Source organism: Acomys minous (genome assembly GCF_964271855.1).
Source record: "Acomys minous genome assembly, chromosome: 16".
NCBI classification, from domain to species: Eukaryota; Metazoa; Chordata; class Mammalia; order Rodentia; family Muridae; genus Acomys; species Acomys minous.
Genome location: NC_140498.1, coordinates 25,057,961 through 25,067,278, shown reverse-complemented (window position 1 = coordinate 25,067,278; position 9,318 = coordinate 25,057,961). Strand labels below are relative to the sequence as shown.

The following is a 9,318-nucleotide window of genomic DNA, read 5'->3' as shown; positions in this document are numbered from 1 at the left end:
AGGGGGAAGAAGTCTCCCTCAATCACAGACATAGGGGAGGGGAGAAGGGGGGAAGTGGGAGGGAGGGAGGAATGGGAGGAAACAGGGGAAGGGCTAACAATCAAGATGTAATATGAATAAATTAATTAAAAAAAAATTAAAAAAAAAATAAATAAATAAATAAAAAAAAAAAAAAAAAACAAGGAAATCCCAAAATTTGTGGACAAATGGATAGGACTAGAAATGATAATAATGAGTGAGTTAACCAAGAAGCAGAAAGACTCACATGGTATACACTTACTTATAATTGGACACTAGCCCAAAAGGCACATCCCATGAAAGTCTTCACTTACCAGGAGATTGGGATAGATGTGAGGACATCCTACTGAGACTCTAGGTAAGAGAAATATAGGAGATGGAGAAATAAAAGGACCCAGAGGGTCCTAGAAACCTACAAGAAGAACATCATGATGGGTGGATCAGGGCCGGGGGCGGGGGGGGGGGCAGGGGCAGGGAGGGTGTCTGCTTAAACTATTGCACTAACCAAGCACAATACAATAGTAAACATTGAACCCCTACTCTGATTTACCCAGTGGACAGAGCATTCTCCACAATTATGTGGAGAGCGGGAACTGACTTTGACATGAACTCTAGTGCCCCATATTTAACGATGTCCCCTTGGTGGAGAGGCCTGGTAGCACTCAAAGAAAGAATAAGCAGGCTACCAAGATGAGACTTGATAGCCTATGATCATATACTGGGGGAGGAGGTCCTCCTCCGTCATAGACCTAGGAGAGGGGAATAGGGTGAAAGCAGGAGGGAGGGAGGAATGGGCGGGTACAAGTGATGGGATAACAACTGAGTTGTAATCTGAATAAATTAATAAAAATTAAAATTAAAAATTAAAAAAAAAGTCTATCACCTAAGGTGTCTGAGTGTGAGTCTTCCCTTGCCTTCCTCCCTCCCCCCTCTTCCTCTCTCTGCCCTTCTCACATAAGCACGCGCACGCGTGTACACACACACACACACACACACACACACACACACGCACATACAAGGAAAAGATGAGAAAAAAAGCATAGACTTGACCACCACTTTAAGTATGCCACATCAGCCAAGCTGTTTATTCTATCCAAACCTAAATTCTTTCATTCATAAAAAGCAAGTGATCATCTCACCTTACAGGGATTTACAGGACACCTACGTACATAAAAGCATGCCATATGAAATTGATATTTAACAAATAATAATGATTGATAGCATTCTCTCTCTTTTTTTTTAAATCTTGGTTAATTCAGATGTGACGTCAAAGGTTAAATTCAAATTTCTCCGCAAAATTAGCAAAAGAAAGCCTGAGCAAGCAAAGTGTTCTGACTAAAGCAACCAAGGTGTGTATCATGAACCAAATTTGGGGGAGCATGCAGCACACAGTACTGGCTAAGCCTCATTTGGACCTACACATGATAGAGAGAAGATGAAACTCAAGTTCACTCAGATACAAAGTTCAGTTTTGCTTCTAGTGCTACCCTGTGATACTCCCAGATTCTCTACAGTTCAAAAGCAACCATGAGCATTGACTTCACCAACTACAGGGACAATTATTCCTATCGGTATGGCCACTGTAGAGGTGAGTGAAATAAGGCCAAGAAAGATGGACAAATGGACTCAAAGTTGGCCTAGGGCCCGAAATAAAAACTTCCCATCTTTGGGATGTTCCTTCCTGGTGTCTGATTTCTCCGGGAGCCCATTCACAGCTTCTGTAGCAGTTCATGATTTTATGAAGTGCTTTGGGATTTATGAATGCTGGTACCTCTCCACCTCGTAATCCACGATGGCAGTGTCTGCCTTTTGTCTATCAACTGTATCAAAGTGCCCAGAGGTTGTTAAGTGGTGGGACATCCAATAAATACGTAAATCATACAAATACAAAGAGTGCATGATGGCTGGCTTCCTCTCTGGCAAATCTGCTTCCTTCCCGATGAGAAATGCTGCCCTGCGGTTCTTCATGTGGGCAAATAAATGTCATAAGTTATCAGCTATTTAGTATTATGCCTTGTGTGAACCTACAGTTCCATAACACAGGCACATCCTTGATGAGGGCCAACCTCACCCTGTGTATCAGCAAAGCCAGTGACCCTTTGAAGAAGTGGTTTGACAACCTTCTAATCTGCTTCTCTGTCTGCAAATGTCTGCCTCTAGGAAATTCCTTATTATTAGAGGTTCATTTCTTTCAAGCAAGCTTCTTATAATATTTATCGTTTTGATTTTATGTGTATTGGTGTTTTACTAGCATGCATGCCTGCAACCCATATGAATGCAGTGCCAGTGGTGGCCAAAAGAGAAAGTTAGATTTCCTGGAACTTGAGTTATAGGGTGATGTGGATGCTTGGGATTGAACCCAGTTCCTCTGGAAGAGCAGCCAGTGCTCTTGACCATTAAGCAACTCTCTGGCCCATGGACCCCCTTTAAAGCCACAATGTGTAAGACACTGTCAGTGTAGACCAGACCAAAATGCTGCTGTCAAAGACTGTGCTCTCTTGAGAAGGGGAAGGGTGCATGGCAAGAAATAAGCATGCCAGTTTGACCGCATTGAGGGTTTTTTTTCATTAAATAAATAGTATCTACTTATCAGCATACCCAAAAGGAGATTCAGAGTAACCAGGCTAGGGGTATAGCCCAGTGGCAAAGGAATTGTCTGGCATGCACAAGGCCTTGGCATCAATACACAGCACAACGAAACAAAAACTAACAAAAAAAGAATAAATTATCACTTTAGCCAGGTACCAGATATTTTCAAGGAAATTCAGATAACATCAAACCTTGCATAGCCCTCCCCTGCCTGATAACAACTCACTGAGTCTCCATCTGTAGAAGCAGTTCTCACCATTGATGGCATGAAAGGTACTTAATAAATATAGACACCCACCTAACTCAATGCAGTTACCCACAAAAAGTATCCTGATAATTCATCTGCCTCCATTTTCTTAGCAAACATCCCTGAGTGTGTACAGGGTAGTCAGTGTTAGCAATACACAGACTCACAAGGTAGATGCCTAGTTGTAAGGCTTCGGAGCATCTAGGCAAAGGAGAGCATAGCAAAAATAAATTAAAAACTAAACTTAGGCCTAGATTCTGAATCATCATTGCTATATACAGATGCCCCTGCTCTTTCTTCCAAATGAGTTCACCCTCTAAATTCCTGATGTAGAACCAGTAGAACATGCTGCATTCATGGCAGACACTTCTATTAATTTAAGTAAATAAAAGGTAAGCCCACTTGACTATTGCCTACCATACTGGACAGTATAGGTCTATAACAAAGAATGTTTCCAGGGACATATAAGCCTGAACTGGAGGTCCTAGAATGCAGCGGTCAATAAGAGAGTAGGGCTGTAGAGCCAAATCCTAGGTCTTTTGTGCTCTAAAAGTGCGCTTCTACAAGAGAGGAAAAGCAGGTCAGATCACAAGTTTTGAGAACAGATGCTAACAAGTGAAGAATGGATAGAAAAGGGGAGCACTTGTTATAAAAGGGTAACCACGGCTAAGACTGTGAGACTTCAAGCAGGGACCGTAGTTTAGCCTGTCTATAAGTAAATAAATAAATAACACATAAATAAATAAATAAATAAATAAATAAATAAATAAATAGCAGGCTGATGTGCAGGGCCATTCTCTTGATAAGCATTTGTTACTATCATCATAAAATGCCCCTGCTGTCACTGTTCTTTCTTTATATGGTGGCTTGGACATGTCTTCACTTGCTTAATGATTACTCAGTATTATCTCTGGCCTGTGGGAGAGGATCACTCACGTTTAGTGAGGGGAAGAAGAGAAGGAGGAAGGGCAACCTCTGGCTGGCATATGCGCCTATGTCCCTGAAGGTTATTTAGTGAGGACCACAGAGATAGCTGAGCAGGTAAAGGAACCTACCACCAAGCCTGATGACCTGAGTTCAATGGCTGAGACCCACATGCCTGCAAGTTGTCTCTGACTTCCACATGCACGTATGTATACACACACACACACACACACACACACACACACACACACACAATGTAATACAAAAATATCAAGTTGTTAAAGGAATCGAATGGAGATCAGAGATGCGTACATAGTGGGTACTTTACAAATCTTTTAACAGATTGTTTCAGTATGTTACAGCATAGAAAAGTAATTACAGCTCTCATTACAGTCCATTGGAAGTGGCCTTTAGCTTGGTATGTCTCAAGACTCCTTACAATGCCTAGATCCTGTCTAGGACCAACAAATTTGAAAACAGGCCTTCCTAGAGCTGTGTTCTGTGCTATACCTATTAACTTAATAGTCTTCATTGGTGGCTGGCATCGGTCATGCCAACATAATATTAAATTACACTTTATAATTTTGTTAATTTCATAGCAGGCTCTTTGAAGCACTGAATTTCGGGGAACTGCAGACTGGATAGCAACTATGACTTCTTTTGCCTATACACAATGATAATCAAGATTATCTAAACTCATTTACAGATTAATAGATATATTCATTGGGGTAAGCTAGCTTCTATTCCCAATAAGTCATAATATTTCAATGTTTTTACCAAATATAAATTCTTTTGTCATGGAACAAGCCAGAATGGGTTTCTTTTAGTAAGAAAACTTTTTTTTTCCATGTACTGATTTAGAACCCAGATAACTGCCATTTTGTAACTAAACCCATTGCATCATTTAAAACCTCAAAGGCTTGTTTGGACAACAAATGGATGAAAAGAAAACAGAAAAGATATGCTGGCTTCTTGGGAAATTCAACCGCTAACACTGTTCATCCCTTATTCCTAGACATGGGGTTTGGGTGCTAAGTCATCTTGAGCTACATTAAATGTGTGCAACGGGTGCTGGGAACTGTAGTCCTCAGCTATCCAGCTGAGCTATCCAGCTCTCTGGGCTGGCTGCACACTTTGCAAAGAAAAGAAACTCATTTCTCATGAGCAGCTATTCATCCTTGTCACAACCAATATTAGGCCTCTGCTGGAATTTGGAACTTGAACTGAGGAAGGCACCTAGCTCATGGCCCCAAATAAAAGCTACTTTTCTTGTACTCAGAGGAAGAATTAATCAAAGTGCCATTGAACTCAAATCTCCAAACAGAAAATCAAAGGGTGTGTTTCCAGCAAACATTTCAGGACACAGTGCCCTTCATGCCTCTCCTTGCCTTGCCCACATGTGCTGCCTGATTTTCCAGAATCTTCTCATGTAAATGTTAAATGGATTTCTGGTTGTCCCCATCTCTTGGATATTTAATGGATTGATTTTATTTGATTTTTTTCCAATTCTCTTCACAGCTATGCCCAACCACACGGTATGCCAGGAACATTTGATAGCTTAAGTCCTGTAGGGGAGAGACTTTAGCAGGTGTTAAATCAAAGACTCCTCCTTGGGATCTGAAATGGCAAAGTTGTGTGGATCAGAACACAGAGCAAATTTGAATATTTGTGATTTATGGCTTTATTTTTGTGTTGACAGCTGCAGCTTCAAACTTGGGTTTCCCTGATTGTGAAACAACACAGGATGCATGTTCCATTGTCTGCATCAGGAATTATGGGTTGTATTGATGGTATCAGAACAATGTTATATAATTATCTTGCCATGAAAAAAAAATGCAATATAAGTCCCATACTTCTCACTTGTTCATTAGAATGACCTGAACGACTAAATCAAAAGCATTGTCATACCAGACAATCCTTCCCTTAGAATTTCATGTTTGCTGCATGAGGAATTCAATTATCAATGGGGTTAATCATCTCTGCAATCAGATTATCCTAAAATATTTATTAATTTACAGCAAGTGTACATTATGGAAAACGACTAATGACTCTTCTGCTATCGCTCCATAAATAAAATAATCTACCCCTAGGCATGTTGGGAAGCACAAAAAATTATATATAATGTATAAAATAGAAAAGTACTTGGCACCATCTCAAACATACAGTAAGGACTTACACTACATGCTGCTGCTGGGCTTAAATTCAGATCGACAAAGAAATACCCAAATGGTTGGCAATGTATACATCAGTGAGGGTGCTTATGGTAGAGACTGTCATGTGAATCAAAGAACAGAGTGAGAAAAGTTTACCCTCCTCTAATGTGGGTAAGTGTCATCTAATTAGCCAAGGGCCAGAGAGAAAAAGCAGAGGAAAAACAAATAATCTCATATTTTTTATGGCCCATCTCTCTCCCTCTTCCCTCCCTTGTCCTTCATCCCCCTTCCTCCATTCATCTTCTGTGCTTAGACATCAGAGATCCTTAGGACTCAAGGACATATATGAACAGCCTGGCTCCCTCTCTGAAACCAGGTTCTCTTGCCTCTAACCTAGAACTGAGAACTACATCATCAGATTCAGGCTAAAGCAACCTCCACAGCTCTAAACTACATGAAGTCTTTGCTTGGGCTTCTCATCCTCCAAATTTCCTAAGACAACATCCCTAATTAGTCCCTTATACCTACTTATCTGTCTGTCCTTCTATCCATCTTCCTGGGTATTTTTTTCTTGAAATGTCTCATAAAATACCGTCTCATCTCATTAAAACACTTCATCATCATCATTATTATTGTTGTTGTTGTTGTTGTTGTTGTTGTTGTTATTCCCCCTATTAAAGAGCTAATAAATATTTCCACTGTGGTTTTCTTTTGTCTAAGTTATATGTGTGTGTGTGTGTGTGTGTGTGTGTGTGTGTGTGTGTGTGTGTGTGCCAGAAGGAGTGTCATATTCCTGTTGCTTTAGTTACAGATAACAGATAAATATAAGCTACTTGAGGTAGATTCTAGGACCCAAACTCGAGTCCTCTGGAAAAGCAGTATGTATCCTTAGCAGCTCAGCCATATCTCCAGTCCCTTCAACTTTCTTTTGAATAATATTTCCAAACCCGTCTCCATAAGCTGCATTGCCTCCAATCCCCAGGATTAAACCTATGATCTACTCTTGATCAAATACTCACACAGTGAATTAACAGTTCTGGGATAGGCAAGTAACAAGGAAGAGAGGAAAGAAGGAAGGAGGGAGGGAGAGAGGAAGGAGGGAGAGAGGAAGGAGGGAGGGAGGAAACTAGAAAGGGAGGGAGGACTGGGCAGAAATTTTTCTCAAATCAATAAGGAAAAGATCGCCACACATTTCTGTTATCTGTCCTTGGTAGGACAAAATAAAATTATAGCAATAAATTACCATCCTATCAGGAAGACCCACATGGATCGTTTGCCTCTGAAATCCACCCTGAGCTGCTACAACAGATGCATCTTAGAGGTTCACACAAAGTTTCTTCTCATCCACATTGTAATCCATGGGACTTTAGGGTGACCATCTGCCTTGTTGCTGTGATGTCTAGAATGTGGTCCCTATAGCTGTGAAGGAGGCTGTAAAAGTATATAGGATGCTTAAGCACACATCCCTCATATGCCCATGCTATTGTACATAGTCATGTGACCCAATGTAACCGCAAGGTGGGCTGGGAAACATAATCATCTTGCATGTCCAGAAAGAAGAAATGTCACTATAATGTGATCTCTGTCACATCTTTCTTTATTTACTTTTTTAGGTGCAGTGAACTTTATTGATCGTATTCAATAGAGTAGGGCTGCCTGGGCCCCTTCCATTATTCTGGGGTCTAGGATCAGAACCGTGAGGGGAGATGTTCAGTGTCAGGGGCTGAGTTGGAATAGAGAATCCTCAGCAGCCGAGGGCCTCTCTCTTGCTCTCATGTCCTGGCTGGGGTTGGGTGGTCCAGGGCTTCTTACTCCTTGGAGGCCATGTAGGTCATGAGGTCCACTCCCCTGTTGCTACAGCCAAATTCATTGTCATACCAGGAAATGAGCTTCACGAAGTTGTCATTGAGGGCAATGTCGGCCCCAGCATCAAAGGTGGAAGAGTGAGGGTTGCTGCTAAAGTACCAGGAGACAGCCTGGTCCTCAGTGTAGCCCAGAATGCCCTTTAGTGGGCCCTTAGATGCCTGCTTTACCACCTTTTTGATGTCATCATACTTGGCGGGTTTCTCCAGTAGGCATGTCAGATCCACGATGGGCACATTAGGGGTAGAAACATGGAAATCCACGCCAGTGAGCTTCCCATTCAGCTCTGGGATGACGATGCCCATAGCCTTGGCAGCACCAGTAGGCGCAGGGATGATATTCTGGGCAGCCCCACACCCATCACACCACATCTTTCCAGAGGGGTCATCTGGGTAGCAGTGATAGCAGGGACTGTGGTCAATAGTCCTTCCATGATCCCAAAGTTGTCATGGATGACCTTGGCCAGGGGGGCTCAGCAGTTGGTGGTGCAGGAAGCATTGATGACAATTTTGAGTGAAATGTCATACTTCTCGTGGTTTACAAACATGGGGGCATCAGCAGAAGGGGCAGAGATGATGACCCTTTTGGCCCCACCCTTCAAGAGGGCCCCTACCTTCTCCATGGTGGTGAAGACAGCAGTAGACTCCACAACATACTCTGCACCAGAATCACCCCATTGGATGTTAGCGGAGTCTCGCTCCTGGAAGATGGTAATGGACTTCCCATTGATGACAAGCTTCCCGTTCTCAGCCATGACCATGCCATTGAACTTGGCACGGGTAGAGTCATACAGGAAGAGGTAGACCATGTAGTGGAGGTCAATGAAAGGGTCATTGATGGCAACAATCTCCATTTTGCCAGATAAGAAACAAACCCTGGGAACCAGGCACCCAATAGGCCAAATCCATTTACTCTGACCTTCGTCATGGTGTCAAAGGACAAGGCTGGCACTGCATAAGAAGATGCAGCTGTCTCTGTCACATCTTTTATCTGTTATGTCTCATCTCTCAACTAGATAGTGATAAGCCTGGGTTTCTGAACCCAAATCTAGCATGGCAATCAATCTCTTCAGAATTGGCCTCACAGAGCCACCCAAACTACGGGATCCTGAGAGTCTACAGGGCTGTGTGGGGTTAGAATGTGAGGCTGAGGTGGGTTCTAGGTAGGCAACACCCCAGGATTAAACAGAAGACAGTCTACCAATGTAAAGTACTCAAATATGATGAGAGAAGCCAAATGCGGTTTCAAGGGATTTGTAGAAGTTAGGAGACTACTTGGAAGAAATTTCTGCCCTGTTAAAACAAAGCCAGGGAAACCTTTGTAGAGAACCAGAATTCTCTGTATAGACATACTCTTAAGACCCTGAGACATACAAGGCAGGCATCAGCTAACTCTGTTTCACAGGTGAGATTCAGAAGACTAAGGTCACATGGCCAAGGTTTCACAGTAAGTAAAAGCCTATGGTGTGTAACGTGAGGCTCATGAGTTGAATTGGTTATTTGTTTGCACATCTGATCAAGGTAC

The 9,318-nt window shown here is 42.2% G+C and overlaps 1 pseudogene across 1 annotated transcript; it reads right to left on the bottom strand.

Annotated features, from left to right (window-relative positions):
* Positions 1 to 7,630: 7,630 nt before the first annotated feature.
* Positions 7,631 to 8,736, bottom strand: LOC311586543 (glyceraldehyde-3-phosphate dehydrogenase-like; annotated as a pseudogene). The gene has a single exon. The product of its transcript is annotated as a glyceraldehyde-3-phosphate dehydrogenase-like (transcript).
* Positions 8,737 to 9,318: the final 582 nt, after the last annotated feature.